Source organism: Onychomys torridus, chromosome 15 (assembly GCF_903995425.1).
Source record: "Onychomys torridus chromosome 15, mOncTor1.1, whole genome shotgun sequence".
In the NCBI taxonomy this organism is placed as follows: domain Eukaryota; kingdom Metazoa; phylum Chordata; class Mammalia; order Rodentia; family Cricetidae; genus Onychomys; species Onychomys torridus.
In genome coordinates this window covers 30273273-30285559 of record NC_050457.1, presented here as the reverse complement: position 1 = coordinate 30285559, position 12287 = coordinate 30273273, and positions in this window count along the sequence as shown.

Sequence of the window (12287 nt, the reverse complement as noted above, 5' to 3'; positions counted from 1 at the left end):
TAGCAAGCAAGTGGTTTAGGCAGCCATGAGTCAGGCTTCTAGCTCTGGTGTTCATGCTTTTTTGCCTCCCATCTAGCAGGTTCCTCTGTTCCCTACTGTGCCCTCACCCCCACCTTGCTGCTTGAAGGGAGCAGGACAGAATGTTACCCAAGCAAGGCAGTAGGAACCTAACTGAGAGGCTGAGCATCTGCTCGCCTTACGCTGTGTGGAGCTTTGTGCTTTGGGGAGCATTGTGTGGGGGCAGGGAACGCAGTAAGCTTTCTTCTTGTGATAGACTGCAGCTGACACGGATTCTCCCCTCTCTTCAGGACCACACCCCTCTCATGGCTAAGATCAGAGACCCTGGGTCAAGAGAGATAAGCTCTGTGTGCCTCTGCCTAGGGTGCGCGAGACGACAGGACAGATCACAGGGTCTGTTCCAGCGTTAGGCCTGCCTGTCTTACGGGCCCCTCCTTACTGTAGCTTCTGCTAACAGGGGCAAGGTAGGGAAGTGGTGGCTTCCTGGAAGGAGCAGAGGTCAAGCGCTTACCCACCTGACCTGTTCTCTACCTACTTGCTGTCTTCTCAAGGTCAGGGTCTGAAGAGAGGTCTCCTGTGAGGGTCGGCAGCTGCTACTGGAAGCAAGGCTGCATTGCCTCTTGTGAAACGGGGGAAGGTCAAGAGGAGAACCAGTTGCTCACATAATTGGACTCTCATCCAGAAGCCGCAGAAGCCAATGCTGCTGTGATGGGCAAGAGGGCTCCCTAGGGATTTACAGTTAGACCAGAGAAAGTGGGGAGCTCCTAGAGTTAGACTAAAGGGAGCATTGAAACCAGATGGTCATGCTGAAAGTGCCTGAACTTGAATAGTTACCCAATAGGGACTGTGCTCTCAAATAGAAGCAACTTGTAGTTTGAATTCACTGGATTGGGACGTTTCATTTTCCTAGTGCTAAGTGAAGACCAGGGGAATCCCATGTGGAAGGAAGCAACACAGAGCTATAAAAATCAAATGTGCTTCCTGTCTGTTTACAGATGCCTTCGGGATGTGTTTGTATGGACCACATGAGAGTTGATATGCTCATCTTTGCAAACCCTGCTGTAGAATGGAGGCAGGGAGTATCTACGTGGGGTATCTACCTGCCCCCAATTTCCAATGGAGGGTTTCTGCTGGGGACTGCTCACATTTCATGAGGGGAGACAATCAACTGAACACACACACACACACAAATACTTCTCTAACAAGAAGAGCTAAGTTGTATATAGAGGAATTGAGGTGGGGAGGAGCCAGCTTGTTGAATTAGGAAGGCCTCAGTATGATCAGGGATAGCAATGATCCCAAGAGGTTGAAACTGGGGAGCGGAGGGGTGGGGTGGGGTGGGGAGGGGGATGATAAGTGGGTTGACCCTGGTGATAGAAGGGTCCCCTGAAGCTGCTTTTTTCTCCAGGTGACTTGAGGTATCTCTGATCCAAGGGTAGGTTGATATTACCCCCAGCAGGCATAGGATAAGAGCTGCTGAGTCAGTGGGAGTCAATACCAACTCATTTTCTGTCTTACTCCAGGGAGAAAGACTATTTTGTTAAGGTGTGTTGGCAAATACCATCAAAACAGTGTGTCTCTTGATCCCCTCGCTTCCTGTTTCCACAGTAAAGGGAATTTATTTGAACTTCAACTTCCATTCCTGTGTGTTCTAACATTTTCAATTGTGAGGCTAGATTATAATTCATACTGGCTTCAGAAGAACAGGTATTTACCGGCTTTCTTGGGATGTAGTGGCTTTGGGTGCTATGGGACCCAAGGTCTCAGTGATGGCAGACACCATTTTTCTCATTTCTTCCCTCTATCCTTTGTAATCTTGACTTCCTTGGCAGTTCAGGGCTATCACTTTTTTTTTTTTTTTGGTGGAATGGTGTCACTATGTATGTAGCCCAGGTATGGAACTCAAAATTAATTCCCCTTTTTAGAACCCTTGAGTGTATGAGCTACCACATTGAGCCATTTCATCTTGATTATGGAAATCCTACCAGAAAAAGCAAATGCCTTTTTGTTTACTGCCCTAACAGAGTATTATTGAGTTCAGTGGACCACAGACCCAATTTTGAACCAACCATTGGCCAAAAGGCTGTGCATTCTGGTGTAGTGGCTTACTAAATTCCACTCTTGCCTCTGAAGCTAACAGTGGAATCACATGTGTATGTGTGTAGGGACTGTGGATATGTATGTGCTATATATGTGGGGTGTGTGTGTGTGTGTGTGTGTGTGTGTGTGTGTGTATGTGTATGTTGTATGTGTGTAGTGTTTGGTATGGGGGGAGGTATGTATGTATATGTATGTGGTGTATACTGTATGTACCGTGCATATGCATAGAGTTTGGTGTGTGTGTTTGTTATATATATGCATGCGTGTGTGTTGTGCATGTGTACTATGTGTATGTATTGTGTGGTGTGTGTATTTGTATGCTTATATATGTGGTGTGATGTAGGTATGTGTAGTGCTTGCATGTGTAGTGAGTGTGTATGTCTATGTGTACATGGGGAGATTGTTTGTGGTGTGAGATGTGTGTGTATGTGTGTGTGTGTGTTGGAGTGTGTTACATAGTGTGTGTGGGGAGATTGTTTGTGGTGTGAGATGTGTGTGTATGTGTGTGTGTGTGTGTGTGTGTGTGTGTGTGTGTGTGTTGGATTGTGTTACATAGTGTGTGTGTGCATGGTGGGGTCTATGTGTGTATGTGTGATGTGCGGAGAGTGGTCTGACCACAGGGCTGGAGACGGCTGGGGGTAGTGTGAATGGTTGCTGCATGTCAAAGACAATGACAATAAAGAATAATAGCCAGTACACAGAGAGCCCACAGAGCAGCTGGAAACATGAAGCCTCGGTATAAGGAACACAGGCCCAAGTGACTCTTAGTTATACCAGGGATCTGTAGGTTTTCCAGGCCTCCTCAGGCCCTGCTGCCTACTTGTGGCTGTCTGTCTTTTCTTCCCATCCGACTCCAGCTTCACTCTCTGCTGGAAACTGTGGCGCTGGCTCACGTCTCTTGTTTCCATAACGCTGGAGTCACCAGGGTCTTTTGGCACTGTCTCTTCAGAGAGCTGCTGCCCAGGGACCCAGCCCTGTCACCTCATACAGACTTGATGTCTGTCTCAGAAGGTACCTGAAGATGTTTCTTATCTTCCCACTTCTGGACCCGGGGACTTAGTGTGATGATAAACTTCTGTGATCCATGACTAAGCTGGGAGATGAAGGAGACCACATCCGTTAATTCTTAAATCCTCTCACATTGGCTTTTTGGCATTTATGAGCAGGATTAAAGCTGTCAAGTTGTAGATTTACTGAATCTCTTTAGTGATTAAGGTTGTTGACATATGAATATGGCCTTATCAGTGGAGGGCTTTCAGTGCCAAGCCAGGCTGTGTGGACTGTTCTGGGAGCCACTGAATACATCTGTATCTCTAAGAGTACCACACTCCCCATGGCTATGCTCTGGAGCACATGCAGAGCATGAAGCCCTTGCATATGCCCACATCAGGCAGAGCCGTGGTAGTTCTGGGAGAGAAGAGTCTCCATTTTAGGTGTTGGCTACTCACTTTTTAATCATGCCATTCTCTCAGGGGATCCCTACAACACAGAGAACTGACTGCCCTACCCCAAAAATAAATATTGGACAGAGCAGCTGGCGTGTCCCATTTTAAAGTTAAGGCCTGCAGGAGGAGTTCATCTCCTCACTGTTTAGCATAGTGGCTGAGGAAGACCAGGGTTAAAGTGACAGGGGACAGGAGATGACGCAGTTCCCTCTCAAGTCAGCCATTTCCCCTCTGTTGCTTCCTTAGAGTGGGCACCTCTCCACCCCGGCATTTCCCTCTTCCTCTGCCACGGCTTTCTGCATGCCCCCTGTCCCTCAGGTCTACACTCCACATGCTCACCCGATGCTTCTCCTGGCCCTTTTCCCAGCGTGCGCCTCCCCGGACTTCTTTGCCGATGCCCCTCTCACACCCACCTGCCCCACTTCATCTGTGCGTCTGCCAGTCTGTACCCGTGGCCTCTACTGCCTTCTCTCTTGTTTGTTCAGGTTCTTACCCTCCTGCCTGTTTTGACTGATGGCTCTCAGTGGAATCTCACTTCCCGTCTGCTTATCTAGCTTGTCCGACTTTCATTTCCGTCAAGGACAGCTGGCCCCGAATCTCAGGAGCAGATGGGACTTTTGCTCTGTGATTTCTCCTCGGCAACTTCCCGTGTTCACACCCAGCTACACTGTGCCCTATTTCTGTGGGTCTGCGAGGTCTTCGCCCTCTCCTGCTTCTGTGCCAGCCTCTGTAACAGAAGTGGTGTTGGCACACCCCTACAGGAATCCTCAAGAAGACCGGGCAAACTGTTTGGTACATAAGCAGCAGCATTTAGGATGTTGTCTGGCACAGAGAAGTTGTCCAATAAACATCAGCTCTTGCTATTGCAATAATGTGATATTTCTAATTATATTAATACTATATTATTTTGCCGTATTATTTATTATACTGTATTCATTTGTTACACTGTATCAATATTATACTGTTCTGACATTTAGACCCACGGTAGTTCCTAAAAAACAAAGAAGCAACTTCTGGTAGAGCGTCAAGGTGAGGGTGGCTACGTGGGGACCGAGCACTCAGGCTTAGATCCTCCAATCCATCCCTTCTACAGACTCTAAAGGAAAGTACCTGTCCACTAGGAAGACAAAGATTGTATTCTTCCTTACAATGATCAAACGAAGAACAAAGTAGGTTGAGCAAACACTGACTTGGTAGAAATTTCCTTTAAAACCCAGTGAAAAGAAACCAAGCGGTGTTCAGTAGCTTGGCACTCCATCTGTTTGTTCCCTTCTAAAACTCCATCAGGATTCCCAAATGCAGTGTGGATTCTGAGAACATCTGGAATCTGCCAAGCACATATTTTAAGCTATGGCATTATAGTCTATATTTCTTGCTGCTTAGTTGTTCCTGCTGGCTGTGTATCAACCCTCAAGATGAGCCTGACCAGCCCCATCTATTCAGACAGTGTCAGGCCCTGAGAGTGTATTGAGAACGTGTGTGTGTCTGTGTCTGTGTGTGTCTCTCTGTGTGTGTGCATTGTATCTTTGTTTCTGATAATAGAAGTAATAATGTTCAATTACTGAAGTGTTGGAAAATAAAGAAATTGGTAAAGAAATCAGCAAGCAGTCATAATCTATGCATTCAGAAATAGCTACTCGATATTGTAATATCTAAAGGACCAAATGTATATACGTATATGTAACATATATATGTATATATAAAGAGTGTATGCACATATACACATGCCTATGTTACACTATGCCTTTAAAAACTAATTAGGACCATGCTGAATATACATTGAGAATATTTGTTATTTTGGGTAATTTATTTCTTGACCATTTATTTTCTTATAAAATTTGAAAACTGCCTTAATTGTGGTAGATGGATATTGTCTCAGCTCAGCTCCCACAAGAAGCAGATACCAAGAGGTTTTTAAAATTTTATTTATTTATTTGCTGTATATGAGTATTTTGTCTGATGTATGTCTGTGCATCACCTTCATGCCTGGTATCCAAAGAGGCAAGAAAATGTTGGATCCCCAGGAACTAAGAGGTACAGACAGTTGTGAGTTGTCATGTGGGTAATGAGAATTGAACCTGGGTCCTCTAGGAAGAGCAAGTACTCTTAACTACTAAGTCATCTCTCCAGCCTCCATCCCAAATTTTAATTAGTCTCTCTCTCTCTCTCTCTCTCTCTCTCTCTCTCTCTCTCTCTCTCTCTTTCTGTACATAGGTACCCAAGGAAGATCCCTTGAAGATGGAGTTACAAGTATTTGTAAGCTACATGATGTGGGGGTTGGGCTCTGAACTCTGGTCATATTTCCAGCCCCTAATAAGATCACAGGAATTGGAAAAAAAAATTGAGACAGGGTCTCAAAGATGTAGCCTTGGCTATCCTGGAACTTTTCTGTGTAGACCAGGCTAGCTTTGAACTTATGGAGATCTGCCTGCCCCTGCCTCCCAAGTGCTGGGATTGAAGGTGTGTGTGTCTTCATGCCCAGGTGTCCAAGAGAGGTTTAATTGGGCACAAAACATTGGGAGATCTGTTTGAAAGACAGAGCATGAGAGGGAGCAGGGTAGGTAAACAAGGTGAAGCAGGGCTCAGCCCTGTTAGAGGAGACCTACAAGACAGGGATGGGCAGGAGGAATGGTTCCCAGAGGGTCTTGCCCAGGCACAGGTGGCTTATCGGTTCTTGATTCTTCACTCTTTGAGCCATTGACTGGAGATAGCATGGCCTTGACATGATGAACAAACATCATCTGGCTCTAAAGGGAAGCATTTGGAGGCTTGCAGTTGACTGAAGAGTCTTCTGAAGGCTAGTTAGTGGAACAGCAACCTAGCCACTACAGGTATAGAATCCCAGCACTTGGAGGTGGAGGTAGGACGCTCAGAATTTCAAGGTCATCCTCAACTGCATAGCAAGTTAGAGGCAGCCTGGGCTACTTGAGGACCTGTATTGACAACAACAACAACAATAAAAACAACAACTTTAACAAAAAGGCATTCCATAATGTGAATCTTTGTGTTCTTCTTTCTAAGAGCTTTTTAAAGACAAACTAAACTGCAGGCTTCTGCTTAACCATAGGACGTTGTTTTTCTGAATTACCTCTCAAAACTCAATAAAAGGTAAAAATCCATCCACAAAGTCAAAAATCAATACACTTAATCCAAGAGGAGAGAGCAGGAGATGAGGTTTTCGTAAGGATTTTAGAAGGTAGACGTATGTTAGGAATAATGTGTTAGCTAGTAATCAAAGGGAACAGAGCTGAAACCGCAGGTGCCTGCAGAGTGGCAAATGAACTGAAGCCATGGATACCGTAGGAACACAGTGTGCCGTGTGTCTAGGAAGGGTTTTAGGGACTAAGAACAGGATTGGCTAAAGAGTCTGTATAAGAAGAATTATCTCAGGGCTGAAGAGATGGCTCAGCAGTTAAGAGCATTGGCTGCTCCTCCAGGGGTCCTGAGTTCAATTCCCAGCAACCACAAGGTGGCTCACAACCAGCTAAAATAGGATCTGATGCCCTCTGCTGGCAGGCAGAGCACTTATACATAAAATATAAATAAATAAATCTTTTTTTAAAAAAAAAGAATGATCTTTGTGGTGCTGCTCAGAATTAAGTCCCAGCTCTGCTGGCCGAGTGACCCCAGGTACGTGAAGTACTCAGCACTGAGAATGTAATCTCCCCTTCACCCCAGGATGATTATGAGGATTAAAGGAGTTTATATTTGTCAATAGAGCCCAGCTGGGAAAAAATACCATGTAAGTGTAATCTGCTAAATAAATAAGTGATAACTTTTTGTTTTGTTTTGTTTTGTTTTTCAAGACAAGGTTTCTCTGTGTAACAGTCCTGGCTGTCCCGAACTAGCTCTGTAGACCAGGCTGGTCTTGAACTCACAAACATCTGTCTGCATCTGCCTTCCAAGTGCTGGGATTAAAGGCCTGCACCACCAGTGCCTAGCTATCAGTAATAACTTTTAATCCAGTAAGGTCAGGAACCCACAAAAGCAGATTTTATCTCGTCCTTTTCTTAGGAATTTTGGGCCTTTGCTGACATGAGTACAGAGCTCTCCCCTTGTCCTGTATATATCTCCTAGAGACAGGATGGGATTTACCAGTATTGTAAGTGTTAGGGGACCCCTTAGCCCTCTTATTTACAGCACAAAGAAACTGAGACCCAGGAAGCCTTTTACTTGCCCAACTCTATGTAGCTGTTTTGTGGCAGGGCCACAGCCAGAGCACTGACTCCAAATACATTTTTATTAAGCTGAAATTACTTCCCCCCCATCCATAAATATCTGATAAAGCCAAGCATGCAGGCCATTTCGTGGGAGGAAAGAATTAATGAGTAAGCCTGCTTCTGAATTAATCAATCGCATTCATTAGCATGCTTTCATATTACAAATTATCTAATCGTTATCCTTACTGAGAACACTCGTGCCCAACACAAATGGCAGCTCTGAGAATGTGAGCTGGATTGGCGGTGATCATTGCCAGTGGCTAGTGAAGGGTTTCCGTCTTTTGGTGTATCACTTACCTTCTTGCCTCTCTTCTTCTGCTCCCTGGAATGTTGTCAAACAGTCCCCCCCTTGTTGTGACCAGGTCGCGACCCCCAGAGAGACCACCAAAGACGAGCATGCCAGAATGCAAAAGCAAGGTTTAATTTGGGATATCCAAAAGCAATACAAGCCTAGGCAGAGACTTTGTCCAACAGATCCAATGCCCTGGAGGCTGGAGGAAGTGTCTGCCTCTCTGCAAGCTCAGTTTTTAAAGGCAAAAACCACAAGGTTACATCATTTAGGGGTGCTAGTACAGGTACAATTCTGATTGACTCGCTTCTAGGGACTTTCTAGAAATCGTGGCTTAATCTTACTTCTAAAGGGGGTGATTGCCCACTACCATTTCTCATTGGCTGCCCTCAGGTGGGGACATTTCTGTAGTCAGTTACCCTGGGAACCAGGGAGAGGACATTCTATAGTCCGGCAGTCATTACCTCGTGACTACCTTGTGACTCTGTACTTTTACACTTCCTGGTTTCTGGAATCTGGACTGACTGGTTTCAGTAACTCATGGCCTATTCCAGTAACTAATGGCCTGTACCTAAAAGGAGAAGTCTTAGGCCTTAGTTTTAGGGTGAAAGCATTTTGGTCTTATTTTGGTTACACACCCCTACTTAATCAACGTTGTTAAAAACCGTCACCTTCGTACATCAGGGTCTCCCTTCTAGCTCCTGTTCCAGGGCTCTCCCATTCCTGTCATGCACAGGTGGATTTCCACAGTATTGACAAAGCTTCCCAGTCTGTTTCTCTCATTTTTATAAATGTTGTTCATATATGGTATTTACAAACATTGACCATGTCCAAAAATACCCCACAAATGCACATTTTAATGGAAACATGCATTACTCTACAACTCTAATATCAGTTCCCTATTGTGGCCATTTGGACCGCTTCATGAATGTGGCATTGCGACATTCCCTTGCAGTGCTGGGCTGGGACCCAGGCCCTTGCAAATGCTAGGCTAGTGCTCAGTCCCTGGACAGCATCCTTAGCCCCTCCTTTTTCTTTCCTTTTCATTTATGGCCAAAAGACATATATTAAAGATGGAAATGATGTGGCCAGATGTTCTTTTATCGTCAGATGTTTTCCTGATGGCGATTGCTCCAGTTTGGTGAGCATGCCGGTTATATCCTACTCTTTTCCACCCTGAGTATCCGGCAGCTTTTACTCACAAGCAAGCATGCAAATGCCAGGCAGGGTTTATTAAAGTGCTGACAGACCATCTCTGAGTGTTATTGGAATGATAAGTTCCTGGGTTGGAGATTTTCCCTGTTTGAGTTTATACTCAATTGGAAAAAAATCTATAGACATTATAGTTTTTATTTACGTAATAGCGCTTTATCATTCAATGCTAACTTGGTGATAATTTCACACCCTATAAGATCCTGACCTATATAGGAGGGTGCTGTGGTACTTTACAATAGAAAGAGGGAGTAGAGAGGGGAAGAAAAAGAAGATGGTAGAGACATGTGGGAAAGAAACATCAGATTTCCCTGAGGGGGAAACAGGAAAAATCCCCCAGGCACAGGCCACACTTCTATATAGTGTCCTGACCAGGTCTATTCTTGAACTTGAATTTCCCTGCTCTGTTCATCTCCCACCCCAGTGTCCTGGTATGGCTTCCCGTATGTTTTCTCTTCCCCAGGTTGTACTGTACTGCAGTCCATTTGTTCTAAAAGTGTCATGGCATTTGTGAGTTATGGGAGCTCTTTAATGAGTTCTACTTAATGGGCTTCCTAGGATAATAGGATCTCTGTTCCTTCTAGAAACGATGCTGATTCCTGTTCTTGGCATCTTCTGGATGCAGCTGACAGGTTACTTCAAGCTATCCTCTTTCCACCTCTTTCCCTTTCCTTGAGTTGTTTGTTGATCAAACATATGAAATTGTTTTTAAGAAATGTCCACAGTTTAGGGCAGGAGAAATGTAGGGAATAGAGGAAGCCCCGAGTGAGTGAAGTTCTCAATGAATGTGTATTGCTGACATGGGCATGTCTGTGTTGAGGACTATTTCCCATATGGGCTGGACTCATGAGGGTATTAAAGCTTTTCTTGAGACTTTGAGTGTTTGTCAATGGTTGATCAGTGTGTGCAGCTACTGCACTTTATCCACCCAGATGTTTATAGCCTGAGACTGCTCACCTACAGAGACCTCCTACTGAGGCCACTTAACCCTGGACACAGTGCTGTACATAACAAACACACAGAGGTTCTTGACTGAGGCAGTAGCAGACTCCCACCTGATTCCAGATTTACTATACATGTGTCTGTGTGTCTGTCCTTTCTTCATTCTCTCAATGCCCCTAGTCTTGAGTTCCAGAGCCTAAGCCATGCAGGATGCTGCTGAGAGATAGCTCGGTGGTAAAGAGCATTTGCTACTCTTGCAGAGGACATGGGTTCCATTTCCAGTGACCGAATGGTGAGTCACAACCATCAGACTCCAGTTCCAGAGACTCTAACTCCCTTTTCTGGCTTCCACAGGCATCAGGCACACACATGGCACACACATGGCATACATACAAACACACAGGCAAATGACTCATACACATTAAAGAAGAAACAAATCTTCATTTAAAAAGTGTTTACAATTAATTCTACCCTTAGATCTTGGCTGCCCTTCTAGCTTGTTTTAAACAATATGCCAGAAGTGTCATCTTGACAGATTTAAAAATGGCTGTAGGGCGCCTTGCATGTTGAGGCACCTTAAATAGCCTTGATGCTAACTGGGTGGTGTTTTATCACCCCTTCACCCTTGTCAGCATTCAGCCATCTTTCACACACTGAGCTGTCCCACTGACATACAGCTGACCCTTGTAGATGTGCCCAGATTGTGACCCCTAGAGAGATCACCGAAGACAAGCATGCCGGAATGCAAAAGCAAGGTTTAATTTGGGATATCCAAAAGCAATAAAAGCCTAGGCAAGGACTTCGTCCAATACATCCAACACAGTGGAGGCTGAAGGAAGTGCCCGCCTTTGTGCAAACTCAGTTTTTTAAAGGAAAAAAATCACAAGGTTACATCATTTAGGGGTGCTAGTACAGGTACAATTCTAATTGGCTCGCTTCTAGGGACTTCCTAGAAACCATGGCTTAATCTTACTTCTAAGGGGGTGGTTGCCGACCGCCATCTCTCATTGGCTGCCCTCAGGTGGGGGCATTTTTATGGTCAGTTACCCTGGGAACCAGGGAGAGGACATTCTATAGTCCGGCAGTCATTACCTTGTGGACTACCTTGTGACTCTGTACTTTTACACTTCCTGGTTTCTGGAATCTGGACTGACTGGTTTTAGTAACTCATGGCCGCCTGTACCTAAAAGGAGAAATCTTAGGCCTTAGTTTTAGGGTAAAAGCATTTTGGTCTTATTTCTAAGATGGCTCATTTTGGTCTCACAGTAGAAACTTCGCAGAGCCCATAAGAATCTCCGACTGCAGAAGTGTGAGTTTACAAAGTGGTTGGTGTGTCAGAGCACCAGGTTCTGAGGGGACTTGTAATCAAGCTGTAGCTGGCATCCACCGAGTGCTGATCTGTTCCCAATATGCTTATGCCACCTGTGCTGTTTTGTAATTACATAATTTAATTAAATATTACTTTAAAAGAGTGACATATGGATATGAAAACGAAGAAAACGACTCCTATGAAAATGAAATCAAATGCATTGTGGAGACTTGATAAAAATGTTACCTTCCAAATGTTGTCGTAAAAGATGTTGATGAAACACCTGCTTTAGAAAAAAAAAAAAAGACAAAATCCATAGGGAAAATCATACACTATCAGAGAGTTCCCACCCAGACTACTTCCTATGTTTTTAAGTTTTTGTCCATATGAACAAATTGAAACTGAATGTCATAATTGAATCATCTTATGAGAGCCAGGCAGGAGCTGTTGAACAAGGAAATGTATCAACGACCCCATGACTTAAAGAAGGTGGACTTCAGCTTGTTTCTAGGCCCAGGCCTTTTGTTATTATTGTTGAAATGACTTTGATGTGCAGATGTGTAGGAGTTGTGTTGTCCTCATGGTCAGCATTGTGTGATCCTTGGGTTCTGGAACCAGGAAAGAAATCCTGGAGGAGCCATAGCCCTAACTACAGGCATCAGCCCAGAGGTGGCACTCAGCAACTGCTTTTGCACTCACCTGACCAAACATTCACATGATCTACCTAAGACCCCTGGAAGATTAGGAAGTGT